Source organism: Trichechus manatus, unplaced genomic scaffold (genome assembly GCF_000243295.1).
Source record: "Trichechus manatus latirostris isolate Lorelei unplaced genomic scaffold, TriManLat1.0 scaffold00169, whole genome shotgun sequence".
Classification (NCBI taxonomy): domain Eukaryota; kingdom Metazoa; phylum Chordata; class Mammalia; order Sirenia; family Trichechidae; genus Trichechus; species Trichechus manatus.
The window spans coordinates 3179134-3190678 of NW_004444105.1; the positions used below are offsets into that span (position 1 = coordinate 3179134).

Below are 11545 nucleotides of genomic sequence, written 5' to 3' on the forward strand. Positions count from 1 at the left end.
GATATCTCTTTTTGTGTGTTGTTCACAGTTTCTTTGTTCTCCTCAATTTTCTGTGCTAAGTCATTTTTCTTTATGTATTTTTTTCATTTTTTTCTTTGTGGTTGATTTTCTGTTTGCTAGGTCTTTTTTTTTTTTTTTCCTACTTTTTTATTTTGATTTGTAGGATTCTTAGAGTCCTTTGTGGTTACCTTAATATTTACCCCCATGTTTCTAAGTTTATACCAGTCTTTTAATACTTTATATTGCCTTAACTTCCCCTGCATATAAAAAATCAATGTCTCCATTTTTTACATCCCTGTTTTTTGTTTTAATATTATCCTTTTTTACATATTGATATCTGTTTCCCTATTTTCAATGTTTTAGCCTTGCTGTATTTTCGATATCCATATCTCAGTCAGTATGTGGTTGCTCTGTCCTGTGTTCTAGTCTTGTGTTGTTAGCTGGTGTTATCTAATCATAGGACTTTTAGTATTTCTTGTCATTTTTGTTTGGTTTTTGCAAATTCCCTGAACTTTTATCTGGAAATGCCCTAATTTTGCCATCATATTTGAGGGACAGTTTTGTGCGTATATGATTCTTGGCTGACAGTTATTTTCCTTCAAGGCTTTATATATGTCATCCCATTGCCTTCTAGCCTGCATGGTTTCTGCTGAGTAGTCCAAGCTTATACTAATTGGCTCTCCTTTGTAGATGACTTTTCTTTTATCCTTAGCTGCTCTTAAAATTCTATATCTTTGGTTTTGGTAAGTTTGAATATATGTCTTGGTGACTTTCTTTTGGGATCTACCTTATGTGGGGTTAGATGATCATCTTGGATAGATATCTTCTCATCTTTCAAGATATCAGGGAAGTTTTCTGTCAACAAATCTTCAACAAATTTCTCTGTATTTTCTGTTATCCCCCCATTCTGTTACTCCAACCACTCATAGGTTATTTCTGTTGATAGAGTCCCAAATGACTCTTAGAGTTTCTTCATTCTTTTTAATTCTTTTATCTGATTTTTCTTCAAATAAGTTGGTGTCAAGAGCTTTATCTTCAATGTCACTAATTCTAACTTCTACTGCCTCAATTCTGCTCCTATGACGTTCTATTGAGTTGTCTAATTCTGAAATTTTATTGTTAATCTTCTGGATTTCTGATTGCTGTCTATGGTTTCTTGCAGGCTAGTAAATTTGGCATTGTGTTCTTGAATAATTTTAAGTTCTGATACTACTTTGTATGTTCCCTGGATATTTCTGCATTCTGTCAAATTTCCTTTCTAATTTCTAGAAGAGTTCTGTATATTAATCATTTGCATTCTGCCTTGGTAATTCCAAGAAGTTCTCTTCCTGTGGAGAATTTGATTTTTGTTTAGGGAGCTTGCTGAAGCCATCATGGACTACCTCTTTATGTGACTTGGTATTGACTGTTGTCTCTGAGCCATCAATAATTTATTATAATTTTATTTTGTATTTGTTTAGTGAGACCTAGCTTTTTATTTTGTTTTGATTTGATATGCCCAAAAAGGCTGCTCGTGTGCACTAGTTTGATTTTTGACACCTTTGGATCTCTAATGTCCTGTCACCAGGTAGTTAGTTTTGTAACTAAGTATGTGCACACAGGAGTCCATTAAATTTTCCTATATGGTGTTGTGGGGTTGTTAACCAATGTCATAAAACAACATGTGTACTACTGTTTCATGAGAAACTATTTGTTCTGTAAGCCTTCACCTGAAATACAATAAAAAAAAAAATTCCTATATGGGTTCAGCTAGGGTGTTCAGGCAGTCGGTCACCAAGTGTGTGATGCAGGCTTTCACCCCCGGTCCTAAAGAGGCATGGGTGATTGGTGCAGGCACTGGACTCTGGCTGTGGTAGGGGATCACATGCTGAGCCAGGCAGGGGGCTGACGGCTGCCCCTGAGAGTCTGAAAGGAAAGCGTGTCCCTATTCTCTAGGGTGAGTAGGTAGGTGAGTTTTGCAGCCGGACTATGAACACCGCACTCTGTTGGCTGTAAAGACTTGAGGGCGCCACTTTTTCTTGGACTCCTGTAGCAGGTGACTAGGCACTTTAGGTGATATCACCCATCCTCAAGCCCCTTCTGCAGATCGATAAAATTGCCAACTTAAAGGGCAGTGCTGTTTCAAGGGTCACAAATCTTCCAGTTCACAGCTGAAGCAGTTGAAGTTAAACTTCAGATGTTTGCCCTGTTGTACTGTGGTAGTGAGGAATAATGCTGTTGAGATGGGTCCCCACAAGTCTATACAGGGGTGTAAGGCACTCAGAGTCTGTGGACCCCTGATACCTGTGCCTAGCAAAGGAGCTGTGCCGACCCTGTGTTCCCGGCTTAGGGGAGCCAGTAGCTTATTTGTTCCCTCTCCAAGGCCAGGAGAGTGGGTCAGGGCGCCTTTTGGGATCTACTTCTGGCCCAGTGGACTCCCAGTGCAGAGCACAGAGGGAGGAGGTAAAAGGGAAAGAGGTTTTTCCCAAATGGGTGTTTTTGTTTGTTTTTTTAATCCCCACGAAAAGGTGCATGCATGTACTTATCTTAGCCTCTTGGGAGCTGCTTTTCACTGGTTCGGAGTGTCCAAGCAGAATCTCTGCTGCCGTGTCTCTCTCGATGTGGAAACTGCTTCCCGAGCATGTGCACAGCACAGCTGTTTGCCTGCTTCACTGTGAACTGGTGTGGCTGCAGCACCGCATTTTCACCGCTGTGGCTCTGGCGCTCTTCGCTTCTTCCAAACCGTCTGCCTCTCCCTGTTACTCAGATGGATTCCTCAACTTTGCCTTGATCAGGGCTCCTAGACTTTCATATAGAATCAAATCACTTGTTTTTGCAGGTCTTTGTTGTAAGCGGGATATAGGAACCATCTAACTACTCTGCCATGTTGGCCACGCCCCCCTCTTTTGGATTTCTAATTGTTGTTTTTGTATGATATCTAGTTGTGAGTTTATTTTGGCATTTTGTTCCTGTATTATTTTCCTGAATTCTTCCATTTTTTTTCTGTATTTTCCATGAATGTGTCTTCCATTTCCATGGATTTGTCTATTTTTTTCCTAATTTTTGTCTGTTCTTTGCTTCAACTCTTGGTTAGCTCTGAATATGAGAGATCTGAATTCCCTTTCTGGTAGTTCTAGTGCCTTTTCTTCTACTAGAATGTAATCTGGTGTTTTATTTTGGATGCGTACTGGAACCATCCTTTTTTTAAAATATGTTTTGATATTGTCTGCTGTCTTCAGGACATTCAGTAGTTATTTTCCTCGTTTATTTAGATTTGTTTCATCCTGCTTTTTTGTTTTATTGGGTTATGTCTGAGGAAGCAGGCTGTGCGTTTTTGTTGTTTGCTCATCCGTGAGCATGATGCTGTTCACTTCCTTTTCCAATGGGCAGGGTCTGTTGCTCAGCTATGGTGCAGCAGGGAAGGTCCAGCTGAAGGGGAGTTGCTGGGATGAGCTGTTTGTGGTACATATTAAGGCTGACAGGGCAGGCTGGGGGTGTTATGTTCAGTGCATGTTATAGGTAGGCAGGAAGGAGGGGAGAGATTGAGATGTGTGGAGCTAAGATATGTATGGGAAAGAGGAGAGAGTAGAGGGAAACAGGAGCCAAAAACAAACAAGAGTGCTAGGGGAACTTTCCATTGAAGTGGAGGGATAAGAGACCGAGAAATGGAGAAAAACAAAAAGGAAAAGAAAGAGAATAAAAGAAAAAATACATAAAAATCAGGAAAAAAAAAGAAGAAAAGAAAAGCCCCTAGGGATCCCACCAGTGCAGCTGTGAAGACTGGGGAAGTGGCTTCCCGGCTGTGAAGTACTACAGTCTGGCTAGAAGGGGTAGATGTGTCACACAGCACCAGGTATTCAGAGACAGGAAGAGAAATGTAAGTATAGAGAGATGAAACACTGAGAAATGAAGAAAGACAAAAACGGCAAAAGAGAGAAAAGAAAACAAAAACAAAAAAGAAAAAGGAAATGTCCCCAGGTATCCCACTGTGCGGCTGCACAGACTGAAGAAGTAGCTCCAAAGCCGCACAGTACAACCCAGCTAGAAGGGACTCCCAAGCCAAGAAAAGAAAAAGAAAAAAAACAAACAAACAAACAAACAAACAAAAAAAGCAAATTGAAACAGAACAAATCAAAACAAACAAAGCCCCGGGTATCCCACAACCATGGTGGCACGGGCCGGGAAGCAATTCCACAGTCAATAGGCATCTCATAGCCTCTCTGGAAGAAGTAAAGATGGCACATGGAGCCATGTATTTGACAGAAAGGAGGGGGAGGTGGTGACAGGTATGGAAGAAACCAAAAGGATCAGAAAAAAGCAACACCAGCAACAAACGACACTCCGGAAGCCAGCCTGTGTGGGCGGGTGGAATCCATGCCACACAGGCCTGAAGCTGGTGCCTCCCAGCCAGGAGACTGTGGTCTCAGGAAGCAGAGGAGGCCGAGTGGGGGTGAAGGGTAGGGGATGGGAAAGTGTATGTTACTGGTTACCGGTTGTTCTGTCTCCTGCTGGAAGCCCCGTGAAGCTGCTTTCCCATACTCCGTGTTCTCCAACCTCCGACAGGAGTCCAAGATGGTGAATCCGTGCTGTTAGCTGATAGGTGACCTCTGCACGTATCTCTCCTCGCTCCTGTTCTCTGACAGTTTCTTATTCCATTCAGTACTTGGCTGAGTTCTTTATCTCTTCATTTGATGCTTTGGGTTTCAGGATTGACATTTGTCTCTGTCTGACTTAGTTTTTCGAGTCTTTGCTGTGGAGGGATGGCATGGTGCTTCTGTCTGTAGCTCCATGTTGCCCGGAAGTCAGCATGTGCCTTCTTAAATAATTCAATGGCAGCGGGGTTCAGTAAGAGCAATTTCTGTGCCACCTCAATGAGAAATACTAAACTTTTCTGGAGTTCTGTCTGGAAGTCTCGCATGTTGGTCTGCACCACGCCCAGTCCATGTTGTAGGAAGGCAGACTGGCTGTTGCTCAGAATAGAGCATCTCTGGGCCTTTCTGGTCTTGTTTTTTCTTTTCTTCCACAGAGACATCAGCCATCTTCAGAAGTACAGTTGGGGCTCAATTTTTTTTAAATCAATTATAAGACATCTTTATCTGGAACGTTCTGTTCTAAGATTTTTTTGGTATCGTTCAGCACCTTCTCTGAAGCAGCATGTATTAATTTTATGATGCATTACACTCTTGGGATATTCTAGGCTCCCATATGTACAGTGCTTGAGGCAGCACTCCTTAAGCTTCTCCACCGAGGTGTCTTCAGTCACCTCCTCCAGCCACTCACCACCATCAGCCATGCATATCATCTCCTCCTACACCAACATAGCACTGCTGCCGCCTCAGATATCTACGCCCACCTCCTAGGCGGTGAAGGTCACAGTCCTTCTCCGGCCGCCCATGCCCCCACCCACCTTGGCTCCCATCGGTCCAGCCGCCCATCACCCGACGTGGCCTCAGCAGTCACCTCCCTCCCACTGCCTATTACTAATTTCTGTGTATTTGTTTTATTTTCTATTCAACTATATTATGAAGCCCTGAAGGCAAGGACCTTTAAATGGTTATTCTGCATCCATGACGCTTACAACAATGCCTTGAGAATATCAAGCCTTCAATAAACAGGTGTTGGTTGACCAGACCCTATGGCCTCATTGACACTAGGCCATCTAATCAGTCACAAACAGAACATTGGCAGTGTTAGGCATGTCTGAGTACTTGTCTTTCTCATCCATAAGGAATGCCAGAGTTAGAAATAAAAGTTCTTACTAGAAATACTTAAAATGAATAAAAAATATATTAACTAATCTTATTGAAAATCACAACTGTTTTTGTAAACATGTGTTTCTAACACTACTTATTTTATTGTTCTTTGGTAAATTTAGCTACAAGATAAAAGCAGTGCTTCCAGAACATAAGGTTTCTAAGAAAGCCTTCAAGGGCAAAGTGTCCTTTCTTCCTGAGAGCATCTTGCTGTGTTTTATCTCTGAAGGACACAAACACTTCCCACCTCAGGCTCCTGAAGTCCCACAGCCCATTAGTGACTGAGTTGTCATAATATCAGCATTGCCAAGTGCTCCCAGGTGTGAATTATAAGTCTTAGGAGAGAGGGGACAACTGAAGAACATTTTGATTGAGGAGAGAGCCAAATTTTCTTTAACAATACACTGTACAATAGTTTGCTTTTTTTTTTTTTAGTATAGATAGTAAATATTCACATATAATTAATCAACAGGCAAATATTCAAACATAAGTAAAACATAGATCATCTTAGAAGTGTAAACTGACTTTATTAATATTGGCTTTTATTTTTTTTTAAATATTACTTCATTAGCTTTAAATGTGACCACTGACTACTTTGAAAAATGCTGGAGTCCGGGTTTTAGCTCAGTCATTAACAAATCATGTTGTTGTTGTTAGTTGCCGTGGAGTCAGTTCTGACTCACAGCGACCCTATGTATAAAAGAATGAAACATTCATTGCCCAGTCCATTGCACAATGTTTTCTTGTTATCTATAAGGTTTTCATTGGCTAATTTTTTTGGCAGTAGATTGCCAAGTATCTTAGTTACCTAGTGCTGCTATAACAGAAATACAAGTGGATGGCTTTAATAAAGAGAAAATTTTTCTTTCACAGTTTAGGAGGCTAGAAGTCCAAATTCAGGGAGTCAGCTCCAGGGAAAGGCTTTCTTTCTCTGTCGGCTCTAGGGGAAGATCCTTGTCATCAATCTTGCCCTAGTCTAGGAACTTCTCAGCGCAGGGATCCCGGGTCCAAAGGACACGCTCTGCTCTTAGCTTGGTGGAAATGAGGTCCCTCTCCTCTCTGTTCACTTCTCTCTTTTATACTTCAAAAGATAATTGGCTCAAGATACAACCATTCCTGTAGATTGTGTCCTGCCTCATTAACACAGCTGCCTCTAATTCTGCCCCATTAACATTATACCTCATTGCTATTGAGCCAATTCCAACTCATAACAACCATATAGGTCAGAGCAGAACTTCCCCATAGGGTTTCCGAAAAGCAGCTGGTGGATTCGAACTGCTGACCTTTTTGGTTAGCAACCAAGCTCTTAACCATGGTGCCACAAAGGATCCCCATCATTAACATCACAGAGGTTAGGATTTACAGCACATATGTAATTACATCATATCACAAAATGGAGGACAACCACACAATACTGGGAATCATGGCCTAGCCAATTGACATACACTTTTGGAGAACACAATTCAATCCATTACACCAGGCTGTTTTTTCTAGTCTGTTTGAGCCTGGAAGCTCCACTGAAACCTTTCCACCATGGGTGAACCTGCTGGTATTTGAAATAACAGTGGCATAGCTTCCAGCATCACAGCAACACCAATAATTTTAGCAACAAAATAAAAATACTGTTTCCAGAATGTAAGTTTTCTAAGAAAACCTTCATGGGCAAAGTGCATCCTTTCTTCCTGGGAGCGTTATGTAGCCCTGACTAAATCACTGAAACCCTCTGTGCCTCAGACATTTTATCTGTAAAATAAAAAGGAATGTCTAAAATAATTTTCAGTCTCTTCAAATCCTAACACTTGATTCTGTGATTCAAATGTTAGCATGAAATAATGGATTTAGACATCCTGTAAAATCTCAGGTCCCTGGATGGCACAGTTTGCTCTTGACTACTAATCAAAAGTTTGGCAGTTCAAACCAACCCAGAAGCACCTCAAAAGAAAGGCTTGGAGAGTTGCTTCCATAAATACTACAGTCAAGAAAACCCTATGGAGCAATTCTACTCTGCAACACACAAGGTCACCATGAGTCAGAATTGACTCGATGACAAAGGTTTTTTTTTTCCCTTTGGTGCCTATCTCAGTTATAGCTCTGATTCCAGACTGTTCAAACCAGTGCTTTTCCAGTAGATTACTCCCACTAAAAGATACCCCCAGGTGGGCAGGGGTATGTAGATCCAACAACCCTTAGGACTCTAAGGTGGCTGAGTGGATGAACGCCCTTCTGGTGGCATCTCTTAGCCACCTGCATCCCATTTTACCATGGGGCTTGGTGCACCCTAGGGAAGTGGAATTCATTGAAATGGCCACTCTAACTGCCTTCACCTCCCACCATTATGCCTTTTTGTACTCAGGGAAACTACTTGGGAGAAGGAAAGGTAGGTGGGACCCTGCAAACACAGATAGAAATTGAGGAAGACAGATCTTCACACTTAATGGTAAGGCTTTTAATCACTGATCTTTGTTATAACTCTAAGCCAGTATTTTTTTTTTAATTTTTTTATTGTACTTTAGATGAAGGTTTACAAAATAGTTTCTCATTAAACAGTCAGTACAGATACTGTTTTATGACATTGGTTAACAACCCCACGACATGTCAACACTCTCCTTTCTCGACCTTGAGTTCCCTATTACTAGCTTTCCTGTCCCCTCTTGCTTTCTAATCCTTGTCCCTGGACTGTTGTGGCCCATTAGTCTCATTTTGTTTTATGGGGCTGTCTAATCTTTGGCTGAAGGGTGAATCTCAGGAGTGACTTCATTACTGAGCTAAAAGGGTATCCAGGGGCCATTTCTTGGAGTTTCTCCAGTCTCTGTCAGGCCAGTAAGTCTGGTCTTTTTTTGTGAGTTAGAATTTTGTTCTACATTTTTCTCCAGCTCTGTCCAGGATCCTCTATTGTGGTCCCTGTCAGAGCAGTCAGTGGTGGTAGCCAGGCACCATCTAGTTGTACTGGATTCAGTCTGGTGGATGCCGTGGTAGATGTGGTCCATTAGTCCACTGGACTAACCTTTCCCTTGTATCTTTAGTTTTCTTCATTCTCCCTTGCTCCCAAAGGAGACCAGTGGAGTATCTTAGATGGTCGCTCACAGGCTTTTAAGACCCCAGATGCTACTTACCAAAGTACAATGTAGAACATTTTCTTTATAAACTATATTATGCCAGTTGGGCTAGATGTTTCCCAAGACCATGGTCCCCACAGCCCTCAGCCCAGTAATTCAGTCCCTCAGGAAGTTTGGATGTGTCTACGGAGCTTCCATGACCTTTCCTTGTACAAGTTGTGCTGGTTTCCCCAGTATTGTGTACTGTCGTACCCTTCACTAAAGTTACCACTTATCTATTGTCTAGTATTTCCCCCTCTCACTCCTCCTCCCTCATGACTATCAAAGATTGTTTCTTTTTGTGTGTAAACCTTTTCAGGAGTTTTTACAGTAGTGGTCTCATACAATATTTGTCCTTCTGTGATTGACTTATTTCACTCAGCATAATGCCTTCCAGATTCATCCATGTTGTGAGATGCTTCACAGATTCATCATTGTTCTTTATCGTTGTGCAATACTCCATTGTGTGTATTATGTACCAGAGTTTATCAATTCATCTGTTGATGGACATCTAGGTTGTTTCCATCTTTTGCTATTGTGAACAATGCTGCAATGAACATGGATGTACATATGTCTATTCATGTGATGACACTTATTTGTCTAGAATATATTCTTAGAAGTGAGCCTGCTGGATCATATAGTATTTCTATTTCTAGCTTTCTAAGAAGGCGCCATATCATTTTCCAAAATGGTTGTATTGTTTTGCATTCCCACCAGCAGTGCATAAGAGTTCCGATCTCCCCACAGCTTCTCTAACATTTGTTATTTCCAGTTTTTTTGTATTTGTGCCAGAAATGCCAGGGTGAGATGATATCTCATTGTGGTTTTGATCTGCATTTCTCTAATGGCTAGTGATCACAAGCATTTCTTCATGTATCTGTTGGCCGCTTGAATGTCTTCTTTGGTGAAGTGTCTGTTCGTTTCCTTTGTCCTTTTTTTTAATTTTACTGTGGTACATTAAGTGAAAGTTTACAATTCAAGTTAGTATCTCATATAAAAATTTATACATACATTGTTATATGACCCTAATTGCTCTCCCTATACTGTAACAGCACACTCTTCCTTTCCACCCGATTACCGTGTCCATTCAACCAGCTCCTGACCCTCTCTGCCTTCTCATCTCACCTCTGCACAGGAGTTTCCCATTTAGTCTCGTGTATCTGCTTGAGCTAAGAAGCACACTCTTCACGAGTATCATTTTATTTCCCATAGTCCAGTCTAATCTATGTCTGAAAAGTTGGCCTCAGGAATGGTTTTAGTTCTGGGTTGACGGAGAGTCCAGGGGCTATGCTTTCTGGGTTTCCTGCAGTCTCAGTCAGACTATTAAGTCTGGTCTTTTTACTAGAATTTGAGTTCTGCCCCCCAACTTTTCTCCTGCTCCGTCAGGGACTCTGTTGTGTTCCCTGTCAGGGCGGTCGTTGGTGGTAGGCGGGCACTATCTAGTTCTTCTGGTCTCAGGCTGATGCAGTCTCTGATTTATATGGACTTTTCTGTCTCTTGGGCTAATACTTTCCTTGTGACTTTGGTGTTCTTCATTCTCCTTTACTCTAGATGGGTTGAGACCAACTGATGCATCTTAGATGGCTGCTTGCTAGCTTTAAGACCACAGAGACCACTCACGAAAGTAGGATGCAGAACATTTTCTTAATACACTTTGTTATGCCAATTGACCTAGATGTGCCCTGAAGGCATGGTCCCCAGACCCTGCCCCTGCTACTCTGTCCCTCAAAGTGTTAGTTGTATTCAGGAAACTTCTTAGCTTTGGTTTAGTCCAGTTGTGCTGACTTCCCCTGTAGTGTGTTCTGTCCTTCCCTTCGACTAAAATAATTCTTGTCTACTATCTCCTTAGTGAATAATCCTCTCTCTCCCTCCCCACCCTTGTAACCATCAAAGAATGTTTTCTTCTGTGTTTAAACCTTTTCTTTAGTTCTTATACAATATTTGTCCTTTTGTGATTGACTTATTTCACTCAGCATAACGCCCTCCAGATTCATCCATTTTATGAGATGTTTCCCAGGTTCATCATTGTTCTTTATCATTGCATAATACTCCATTATGTGTATGTACCAGTTTGTTTATCCATTCATCTGTTGATGGGCATCTAGGTTGTTTCCATCTTTTTACTATTGAGAACAGTGCTGCAGTGAACATGGGTGTGCATATATCTATTCGTGTGACTGTTCTTATTTCTCTTGGATATATTCCAAGGAGTGGGATTGCTAGATCGTATGGTACTTCTATTTCTAGCTTTTTAAGGAAGTGCCAAGTCGATTTCCAAAGTGGTTGTACCATTTTACATTCCCACCAACAGTGTGTAAGTGTTCCACTGTCTCCACAACCTCTCCAACATTTATTATTTTGGGTTTTTTGGATTAATGTTGGCCTTGTTTGGGTAGATGGTATCTCATTGTAGTTTTTTTGTTTGTTTGTTTTTTTATTGTACTTTAGATGAAGGTTTACAGAACAAATAGTTTCTCATTAAACCGTCAGTACACATACTGTTTTATGACATTGGTTAACAACCCCACGACATGTCAACACGCTCCCTTCTCAACCTTGAGGAACTTTTTTTGGTGAAAATACACATAGCCAAAGTTACACCATTTTGAAAGTTTCTGCACGTACAGTTCAGTGACATCGATTACATTCTTCCAGTTGTGCTGCTATTCTCACTATCCTTTTCCAAATTATTCCATCACCATTATCTTCAACTCACTG

At 41.3% G+C, this 11545-nt stretch overlaps 1 pseudogene; it reads right to left on the reverse strand.

Moving 5' to 3' along the window:
* The window catches only part of LOC101353948 (ubiquitin-associated domain-containing protein 1 pseudogene), a 16724-nt pseudogene extending 11414 nt beyond the window's left edge, over positions 1 to 5310 (reverse strand).
* Positions 5311 to 11545: the final 6235 nt, after the last annotated feature.